Below are 11,231 nucleotides of genomic sequence, written 5' to 3'. Positions count from 1 at the left end.
TACAGCCAAGTCACATCTTCCATAATACATCGTCAACATTACCACTTGTCATGGCGCTCTTTGGCCAAACCTGGCCCTTGCGCCACAAAAAACCACACATCATCATCAATATGCTATGTTGTAAGCTACTTTTGTAGTACCAGCGGTTCTAACAAAAGAACAGCGCTCACCTCTAGAAGGTTGTTTGCCAAAGGAAACGCCCGCAGAATTACTTTTAACGCAACAAAGAGCATAGACATCACCATATGCTGCTGAGATGATTCCGCTTCACGTGAGACATGCGCAGGTTCTTGTGTTCTCAAAGGGATGGATGTCTGCTTAGACTCATGCTGGCGGTCGACAACACTTGGCGACGTCTTTCATTGGCTGCATTTCCTGCTTGGTTTGCCTTTCATCTCCCGTAAACCATTAGCCACCATCGCATACGTTTTCTTGCGCTCTGCTGATTGTGACGGAGGAGCTGCTTTCACTGGGTTGACAGCATCTAAATTCGGAGGAGGCGAGCCTTGCTTCGGGGTCCAACCATGTAATATTTCTTGTCACCTGAGTAATGACGCCGCTTGATGCTTGGGACATCTAGCGTACGAAGCTGTGTGGTCTCCGTTGCAGTTGGCGCACTTGGGTTGATTTCTAGAGGTACAGGCTTTACAATCATGCGCATCCGCACAGACCTTGCATCGTAATTGGCCATGGGACTGAGCAACGTGGCCAAATTGCTGGCAATTGTAGCACCGAATTGCTGGTTCTAAATATTCTTTGACTGAATTACTCGTGAATCCAAGTAGGACGCGTGTTGGCAATGGTTTGTCAGGCAAAAATTGTAGGATGACGCTACCAAGTCCATGTGGTTCCACTGTTTCAACTTCTCGCCGGAGCCATCTGGTATGCCTCTTAACGGAAATGACGCCGCTATCTTGTGGGTACTCAAGTATTCGGTCTTTAGCGTATTCATTTGGAAGATGTCATATTTTTCCTAGATTTTTCGTGTACGATGGTGGTACGTATGGTTCCACTGCAAGGCCTGCAACATGAGTTGACTCAAGTAGTCTCGTAGAGGCAGCGAGAGAAGACCAATTGACAGAAAAGTTACCTTTCCTCGTTACACGAAATAGTTGTGGCTTCTCTCTTGCCGTGGTAATAATCTCGCTGTCCAACTTGTTTGGATTCACTTTCGAAAACGACGCTTCCGGGTCAATGAGCTTGAAAGTCACCGGTATTCCCGCTAGGCGTGATTTCTTGTACGTCATCGTGGTCAACGATCTGTCTTCCACCTCCAATGTCGGCGGTTTCAACTATTGAGGCATCGCTGTACGGCCATTTTGGGAGAGTTAGACTCGAGGTAAGCATCCGTTGTCGTACTTGGGTTGAAGTGGTCACTGTCAGCCGACTGCACAGCCGGCGCTTGTTGTTCTGCAATAGCATTCATCTCTCCACTTGCATCAGGCAAGCGCTGGGAGGAACGGGGGCCCTTCTTTACCAACTCCTTCGGTTGCCGTGGGAGCCGCTGGTACGGCTTGAAGGCCAAAAAGTCTCCCGCCTGGTGAGGCGAGAAGTCGTCGACCGAATTTTGGATACTGAGTGCTGAGGTCAAACGAAGAAACTCACAAATTATGACGAAAAAGCGGGTCCCTGAGGAGCTCACGTCCGGTGGTGGCACACTTCGTCCGTCTTCTCTATAATCAGGTTCCCGCCTGCCCGCAGTAAGAAGCGTTCAACAAAAAAGAAATGTCTCCTTTTTTGCGCATGAAAGAGTCTCACCTTGGTAACTGTGGACTGCACAGGCAGCTGATGCTTTGAGAATCGCCTTTCTATCGTCACGTTATATGGTCACGACTTGGTTAATGTTACGCGTGTGGCATTTTTTTTTACTTTTTGATACGGCAGCTCTATCAATAAACACATAAAAAGACCACCATGAATCTAAAAACAGAGAAAAAGAAGCACAAGACGGACCTCGTCGTGCTCACCCCGCATCCACCACAGTGGAAACGCTTTTCCTTCCTCCAGCTGCACCGACGAGACAACTTGCGTGGTGCCCCGTCGATCGTCTTACACAGCCGTCGTATAGGTGATGTGCGTTGCTATTGTCTACTTTTGCGCACCAGACACACGACGCCACTAGGCCTGGAGAAGATGTCGAGGGAACATCCTGCCTATCTTCAAACCGCGTGACCGCTCGAACCCTGCCAGTTATCGCCCAATTTCCCTTGAAAGCAACCTCTCAAAATAACTTGAACACTTCATAGCCTCAAGCCTAATGAAACTCCTGGAAGGAACTGGTGGAAGCGCTACGCCTGCCGCAGCTGCTACGAGCTGCCTGAGCAGAGGCTCAGCGGTGACGACGTCAGAATGCAGAGGTGCACGCCGCCTAAGCACGAGCTAAGCGACGTCACCGAAGATAAACAGCTGCCCGTAACTGTACGTACATACATGTATCTCTCAAATTCCTTGTCTCAATATATCGCGAAATGAAAACCAGTTTAGAGCTGCGCTCAAATTTCGCATTAGGGAGTCGGTAATTTGTTTTGTACTACCCATTTCAGCGACGATTACGATACTCCCTAATGCGGGATCGGAGCGCAGCTCTGTGCGCTTGTTTTCATTTCGCGATATATGGAGGCAGAGAATTTGAGAGAGACATGTAGCAGAGTCGGCAATCGTAGAAAATGTGACCTGCGGGTTATGCGCGTTGGCTTTTATACATGGCTCGTCAGAGGTTCCATTGTAATCGCTGGTGCCGCGTGGCTTCCAGAAAGTACCACACAATTCGCGTCTAGCATTCAATCACCATTACGAAACAATCGCAAACCATGCAATCGGAACAAGCGCGAACGAGACCAAACTACGCGAACCAAACAAGCGTGAGCAATAGCTGACGCGAGCAGACGACAGTACGAAGCGAGTGGTCCGGCTGAGACCAGATACGGGTACGCATAGAGCGGTCGGGATGGTCCGCATGACACCAGTGTCCCGCGGGCACGTCACTGAAGGGGCCGCTCTCGTTGGACCGGTCTTCGCGGTTCGCAGCTCACGTCTTTCATCTCTTGCTCTGCTCGTTCGCACGGTTACGCTGCCGACGCCGCCGACGCCGATGCTCACCGCAGGAACGGGCGCCTAACGTAAGGCTCTTCTGGCAAAATAACGCAGGCCATCAAGTGGGTCTGGGCATTTCTTGTGAATCCACAGAGGCTCTTTGGGCAAAAAAAAAAGAGAAATAAAAATGGCCACGCCTGCTGCGGCGGTGGTGTATAGTCCGGCTCATTTCAGCTGTTCGCGTATTTCGCATACTTGGACACTAATGAGAGGTTTAAGCGGATTGAAGCACCACCATAGTACCGCAATTATGTATCCACTTTCCAGCTTGGTAGCCTATCAGGCGAGAGGTGAACACTTATTCGTCGTTTCGCTGGATGCAATTCAGCAAGCTGTTTGAAGACCCGGCTTTCCACGCACGGACGCTGCCCTTGAAGCCACACACACACACACACACACACACACACACACACACACACACACACACACACACACACACACACACACACACACACACACACACACACACACGCACGCACGCACACACGCACACGCACGCACGCACGCACGCACACACACACACACACGCACGCACGCACGCACACACACACACACACACACGCACGCACGCACGCACGCACACACACACACACGCACGCACACACACACGCACGCACGCACGCACGCACACACACACACACACACACACACACACACACACACACACACACAAAGACAATAAATAAAAGTTCAGCGGGACCCAACTATCTTCAGCTTGCTGAGTCCTGAAGCAAAATTGTTATTGTATTTTATTTCACTGAACAAAAAAAGTACCGTCGATGGCGTTTTAATTACCCCTGTTTCGTGCCTATCGCACCATACATCATCATCCCTCCATCGGAACCTCCGACACCGGATGGTGTGTTTATCGTTATCGTTGAACCCACAGCATTACTATAAAATATCGCCTGGTTTTGCGTTGCACTTGCTACACGATCGGCCTCAGCCGGTCGCTTCCTTTTAATTTTAGATATTGAATATCATCAGTTTTCATTTCTTCTTTAACACATGCGGCTCTCTTGTTTTCTAATGACAACGCCAGAAAGTCTCAGAGGGAAAGAATCAAAAGCAGAACAAAATAATGAAGGAGAGTAAGTAGTGGCACCGGTCCCATCACAGTGCTGACGTCATGTGTAACTATGGGAGACGCGGACCGATGACATCAAAACCTGCTCTGTCCGGCCTCCCCCGTGGTCGCCCGAGTCCCGTGGGCTTCATCGCTACTTGGGTGACCTGCCACTTGCACCGGCCATTGACCAGAGCAAGAAGAGCGAGAGAACCTGTCTGACGAAGCGTAATGTGTGGCTTATGTATGCCAAGTAAGTCTGGGTGGTTTGAAGTGCTTCTTATCACAGCCGCCGCCTGGCTGCTTCATTCCGCTTATCCGAATAGAGATCATCAGCATCCTAAATGACAGTGATTTTCGATCAGCTGAGACTCCAAGTGGTGCATCTACCACGGAAAAAACCTAGGGCAATGTGGTCCTCGAAACGGTGTCACATCAATGTTGGTGTACTGAAAACATACTAATTTACTTTTGCCGCGACGAAGGCAATAAAGTAACAGTCATTCTTACGCTACGGGCAATTACCTAGTTTTAGAAGACTCAGATATTTAGATAACGTTTTTTCTTAAAATGAGTTGAAGGAGCTTACCTACGCGGAAAGGGGAGATAAAAGGATCTCTTCTTGTCTGTCACTGTATGTGTGTCTATTTGCGCTTGTCTTCGATTCATTCTCTTGCACTAGCTGAATGCAAAAGTGTTTCTTGTGTTTAACAGAATACACTTGCATACTTGCTTTGCTCACTTTGTCGCGAGCATTCTGCGCATTCGACAGCTTCGATAATCACATCTTGAAGTTCATGTTTGATGCTTCGACCCGCCGTGTTTGCTTAAAGGCTACGGCGTCGCGCAGTTAAGCACGCTGACGCGGGGTCGATGGCGGCTGCATCTCGATGAGGACGAAATGCAGAAACGCCCGCATACTGTGCTTTGGGTGCATGTTGAAAAAGCCCCAGATGGTCAAAATTAATCCAGAGTTGCCCAATACGGTGTTCCTAATATTCATATCGTGGTTTTGACACCTAAAGCACCAGAATTTTCGTTTTGCGTTATGCTCTGAGTGATCTACTGGAATCTTGTGGAACATGTTAATTGTGCTTCGTCAGCTGACAAGGACGACACAGTTTTTTAACGTTTCTTTGTCTTGGCTAATACTGAGACACAGTACTCCGCTATACGAAAGTTGAATTCTCTCAGAGCAACAGCGCGAACGTTGCCAGCGCATGGCAAAACGTGGGTGAGGTTGCAAGACCCACAAATCCACAACTTGCAATAACATGCAGATAAATCCTCTATAAACGTCGTCATTGTGCAAACAACGGCATATACTAAGCCAGGCGCTTCCGCCTAGTGCGGCACTGGCGCTTTCAAAGAAACATGTAGCAAATAACATAGTTTGTTCCGAATAAATTGATGTTACAAAATATCCAGGTAGCCTACGAACTATGACTTCTTCGATTAAACGAAAGCAAGTTATCCTGCCACAAATTACCTGGGCCCGTATTCACAAAAAATCTCTTACGCTATAGGCTTGTTCGTCAGAGCAAATTCTAGCCAATCTAGAATCTGAACATATCATTAGCAAATGCGACTCACCACTAGTAAAGAAAACGTGAAAGAAAAGAGTGCTACGAAAACGCGGACTACAAGAGGAACATGTACGACGGAGCCTTGTCCTTCGTACATGTTCCTCTTTTAGTCCGCGTCTTCGTAGCGCCCTTTTCCTCAAGTATGCAAAACCAACTCGCCCACATCAAGCTTCTGTTGCTTCAAAGGAAGCTTACAAACAGAAGGTTTTGTAGATGCATATATGTGGGCCCTGATCCTTGTGCTCACTCAGTAGTTTCCGTAACCTCTCCGCAGCAAAAGTGTCTTTTGCTACAGAATATTTAATGACAGAGGCTGCGGAAATCGCCAAATATTTCCTGTTGTGTCAGATTACCGGATAAAATTTGAAGCGGCAGTATAGAGTCACTGCTGGCCCAGGACATTATTTGTGTTGGCTCTAAGAAACGAAGTTAAACTGCATAGTCGGGCTTAACGAACATTCGGAATTCGAATGGACGGACAGAAGATAGTAGCCGTATGTTAACAATTTTCCATAGTGCGCTCGACCCTAACGTAATGTAACACCGTTAAACATTTCGAACACAATAATTAAATGAATCAGAGTTACGCATGCGCAAGTGTCTCACACGAGACCATGCTTATGTGCGAGACTCATTTCGTACATTTGGTGCGAGCAGCACGTTCACTGAGTAGTGCATGTTTAATATGAGTGCGTGGTCCTATTGGCGGCTTGCGTCGGTAATGTTTACCGCCCCGTTCCCACTTAAATGGCAATCAAGAGGGTCGGTCGTGACCCCTCGCTGTTGAGACAAGCACCTTTGTGCACACGTGGTGAACGGAGAGCAGAAAGTCTCGCGTCAATGACACAACTGGCGCGGGAAAAAGTTATAGTGCCGGGTCGCGGGTGAAGCCCCCTCGACGCACATGTCGCAATAAGGGGAAGCCCGCGGTGGCCAAATTCGTCCGTGAGGGGCGCGCTGCTGCCCCTTCCCCCGTTCACACCCTGGGTGAATGATCGCACCTCCCCCCCTTCTCTCTGACACTCGTCCCCTTCTCGCCGACGTCCGGACCTCAGTTATACTCTCGCCAGCCACGTGTCACTTTGTTACCCTTCATCCATCGCCCAGCTCTGTCGGGATGTTCTGATCGTTGGTTGATAGCAGGGTTTGTGTACGGGCTAGTTGGTATTCCATTGCGAACATCACTTACAGCTCGTACAAATACAGAGAGACGGAAAGAACGACGAAGACCAGCGCTGTCTTCGTCGTTCTTTCGGTCCCTCTGTCTTTGTACGAGCTGCATGTGATGTCGGTTAATAGCGCAGGAGACGATGAGTTAGTGAAGCCGCCATAAAAGCCTTGCAGTGAAGAAATTCACTTTCTTGTTGGAAGAAAGCAGAGGTAATTCTAACTTTAGTAAGCATTAATTACCTTCAGTAGCTATGCCATTCTGCGGTTATGCACGTCTTAAAGGATTCAATTCGTGACATTGGCGCCCGCATAACATCGGGGTATGGAGGCAGGGGCGTAGACAGAGAGACGAGAGGGAAGGGATGTTGTTATTGGCGCACAAGACGAAGTGCAGAGCGAAGACAGCAACTCCCGCAGCCATCGATGTTCTCGGATGCGGACTCGGAAAATGTGCGACGTGCCTTGCCCGAGCTCATCCCTACCATCTTGCCTCGCTACTTTTTTTTCATGCAATATTGCCGCCACCTTCCATTATAGGCTTCACTCCCGCAACTAAACCATTGATTCTGGTGTGGCCCGGAGCACGTTGGCCCGGAGTGCACCTCCGTGTAGGAGGAATCAGAAAAACAATTTAAGCTTTCATCTTCTGCGCTTAAAAATATACAAATTTACGCGCTGTGCGAATCAGCGTAAGTGAAGCTTTGGTGAGCCGTCAAGACGAAACGGCGCATCACGATAAGATACACGTAGGAAAAGCCCCAGGGGACGAATTCACAAAGCTCTTGTTCGTAAGTGCTTCTTTTGTCATTCGCCGGTCGCATGCGCTAGTTATATGTCCTAGCACCAGGATTGCCTGCTACCTTTACTAACAAAGTGTTCTAGCGTAAGCTCGTTTTTTTTCTTTTCTGTATCTACGGGCCCTGATGCGGGGCTCATTTAGTGAAGCACCACGTGTAACAGATAAGCTTGTTGAGGCTTGGTCTAGGGATGGCCGATTAATTTTAGCCTTCAATAGATTAATCGCTTTCAATGTAGGGATTTTCATTGTTTAACTGATCAATCGAAATTTTTGCCGGACACTTTCAAAAATGCTCGAAACAGAGTTATCTGCTGTTTTCGGGAACCTACTTTAATGTTTGAGAGGTGGAACTAAGTTTGAAATACAAGTGTATAAACGTTTGATAAAAGATAAAATTTAACTTGTTGAAGACCAAATATAGTTGGCACTGCAATGGCTTTTGAAAAGATAAACAATATATATGCCAAAAAAGAGACTTAGTGCAGCACTAAAGAAGATGCATGACACTAGTGTATATCTGTACGGTCCATTTAAACAAGAAATAGAAAAAGTGGCAAAATTGAAAGCTGTAGTCCAACTGAAATATGAAGCAATATGCACAGGAGAAAGGAAAATTACTAGTTTAGGATTTTAAGCCACATGCTGTTTCCTACAGAGCGAAGGAATGTCAATTCGCTGGGATGTTTGGGTGAAACTGACATCGTCTTTGAACGGCCACACAACTAGCATGCGTGTATAAATGCTCGGACGCTATAGATTCACTGTAATCGACATGAACGCCATCGCAACCGGCGCGTATGCTGTGCCACGTCTTGAGTGGTCTAGGACTGGCACGACGATCAACGACTGGGTTGCCTTGAATTGCGAAGCCTCCGTCTTCGGGCGGCGAGTTGGGGAAGAGAGCGGAAGCGCTCGGCTGGGCATCACTGGAGACTGGGAAAAACAGTCGACAGTCGCCCTACCACAGCCGCACAGTCACTGCTCAAAATTTTCGCGGCACTCCTGCCAAACTCTCAAAAACGATTAATGAAATAGGCCTAATCGATTAGGCCGTATAATTGAAAGGTGGGCATCGATGAAGGGTAATCGTGTTGCGGGATACATTTAATCGATGAATCGATTCATTGTTTATCGATATTACCATAGCTTGGTCACAACATGTACGCAATATTTATTTCCGCTTGGCGAAGTGCAATCGATGAAGTGGGCAAGTCCAACGATTATATAACTGAAGGGCGTTGAATAAAATTTCTTGCCCAATTATTCGGAGCTTGTTAATCAAGTAATTATTCTATTCTTCGAATTTACGTATGTGATCTCAGAAATATGAACCGGCGATTTACATGCATAAACTTGGGAATTGACGCGGATCCCACGCACTGTAAGAATCGACGTGAACGAAGCTCTCTCTGTTGTTTTCTTTGATTGACGATGATTAGCGGTGATGTTAGCGGCGAAGGTTCAATTTCTTCAGCCTTTTGTACGATACGAGACTGGTGAGTTGATGGTAAACGTTACCTTGCGTGTACCACTGCTGTTTGTCTGCGTAGTACACAGAACACGCATGGAGAGGCGTTTGCGTGAGGCGTTGCTGTGCGCCATTGTTCATAGCCTCCGAGAATGTTAGTATTGTCATTCCCTCACACGGCACATCGCATCGCAGCAGAAGTGTTAAGCTTTAATTGAATTATGGGGTTTTACCTGCCAGAACCACAATCGGATTATAAGGCACTCCGCAGCGGCAGGCGGATTAATTTTAACCCGATGGGGTTCTTCAACGAGCACCTAAACATAAGCACACGAGCGTTTTTGTATTTCGTCCCCATCAAAATGTGGCTGCCGCGGTAGGCATCGAACTCGTGACCTCGAGTAATGCCATAGCCGAAAGGCTACCCCGGTAGGCACAGAAGCGTTGAATTGACGCGCGACGCCTAGATATGCTACGGGGCTACGATGTCGCCTCGACGCTGCGGTGCTTTTATGCGGCTTTTAATCTGCACGCCGTGCGTCAGTTGTCCGCTCGACAAATTTCCATGGTGCTTACTTTTCAGAAATAGCAGAAACGCACGCGGTCCGATTCGGCGTCCGACGCGCCGGAATTGGAATAATTGTTACGTTCTATTTTAAGGTACGTAGCTTCCAGTTGCTTACATTCGCGAACTACGCACAGATGCACAGTAAAAGAAGTGTGTGCTTCGGCTCCATAGCTTTGGCTGCTCGGCCACAGAAAGCTTTCGCCGGATATAGGTACATTACCTGGATGCTATCCTGTAACGTATGTGTGCAATCGATTAAAAGCAACCGCCGCCACTGATGTACAAGAAAGACCCCGATTTATATAAGGATATAAATTCCCACAGCCTAGGTAGAGTGTATAGTGACTTATGATATCACATTATATGACTCTTGCTTAGAATACAGAAAAAAAAATGCGTAGAGTATCAGAACAATTCTAAGGACGGCACCTTACGGAAGCGAGCTAAAGCAAGCAAGCCGGAAAGGTACTCATAGCAATCTGTAAATGCTAGAAGTGCGCCAGCATTTTGAATACAATATGCTGACCCACTATTATTTTGTTAAGAAATCAATTACTCTTAGGAACAAAGAATGACATTTCAAACTTAGTGCCTACACTAACAAAAAACAAACAAAAGCATTATGCCCCAGATTTACATAATGTAAACACAAAGGAAAGAATGGTGAAAGAAATGGGGAAATGGTGCATGACGATTCTCTTTAGAGGCTAACCTTGGTCATTATCTACTACATTTATTATGCATCTTTTTTTTTATTCCTCAGCGAAATGTCAGGAACAACTTAGTATTATTTCGTGCTTAATTTATTGTACGAGTATATTGTACGTTGCTTCCTATCTGTTGCGCTCCTTATAGAATACTTCTGCCGTGATCACCTATCGTGCCACTTTACTAAATACAAATGTAGTAAACGTACAGTAACTTGAGGAGACTCGTTGGTCGTCCGCTGAGCGAAGGGACTCTACTGGAACACCGTCCCACCGATCCTCGGCACAGAAGGAAGTGAAGCCGCTTTTTTTTTCTTTTTGCGCTGTCTGAAAGTTACTGGTTAGTGCGAGCGCCTTTGACTGCGTGGTGCTGTCCACGCACGTGGACACATTAACCCCATTCCTCTCTCACTGCCTTCTATATATACCCATTTCCACTTCTCCCAGCATATGGTAGGCAACCAGACGCATTCCTGGTTAACATCGCAGTCTTCTCTCTTTCTTTTCTCGTTCTCTCTCTACCTTGAACTTAATTGCAGAGCACTTTATTTCAGTACTATTATTATTATTACAATTACTACCACTACTATTACTACTACTACCACTACTACTGGTGTTGCAGTTGTATAATGCTCGCCAGGCATCTCCAGGCTTGGAGTGGCGCCTGACACCGGCAAAAACGCCGAAAGAAAGTGGGGCTATACTAATCCAAATTAGGCAGACCCACTAAGCTTCAACAAGCCACTTCCTCACCTGAACAGGAATTGGCCTCCC

This window comes from Dermacentor albipictus, unplaced genomic scaffold (assembly GCF_038994185.2).
Source record: "Dermacentor albipictus isolate Rhodes 1998 colony unplaced genomic scaffold, USDA_Dalb.pri_finalv2 scaffold_14, whole genome shotgun sequence".
NCBI classification, from domain to species: domain Eukaryota; kingdom Metazoa; phylum Arthropoda; class Arachnida; order Ixodida; family Ixodidae; genus Dermacentor; species Dermacentor albipictus.
Note: the sequence above shows the minus strand (reverse complement) of the source record.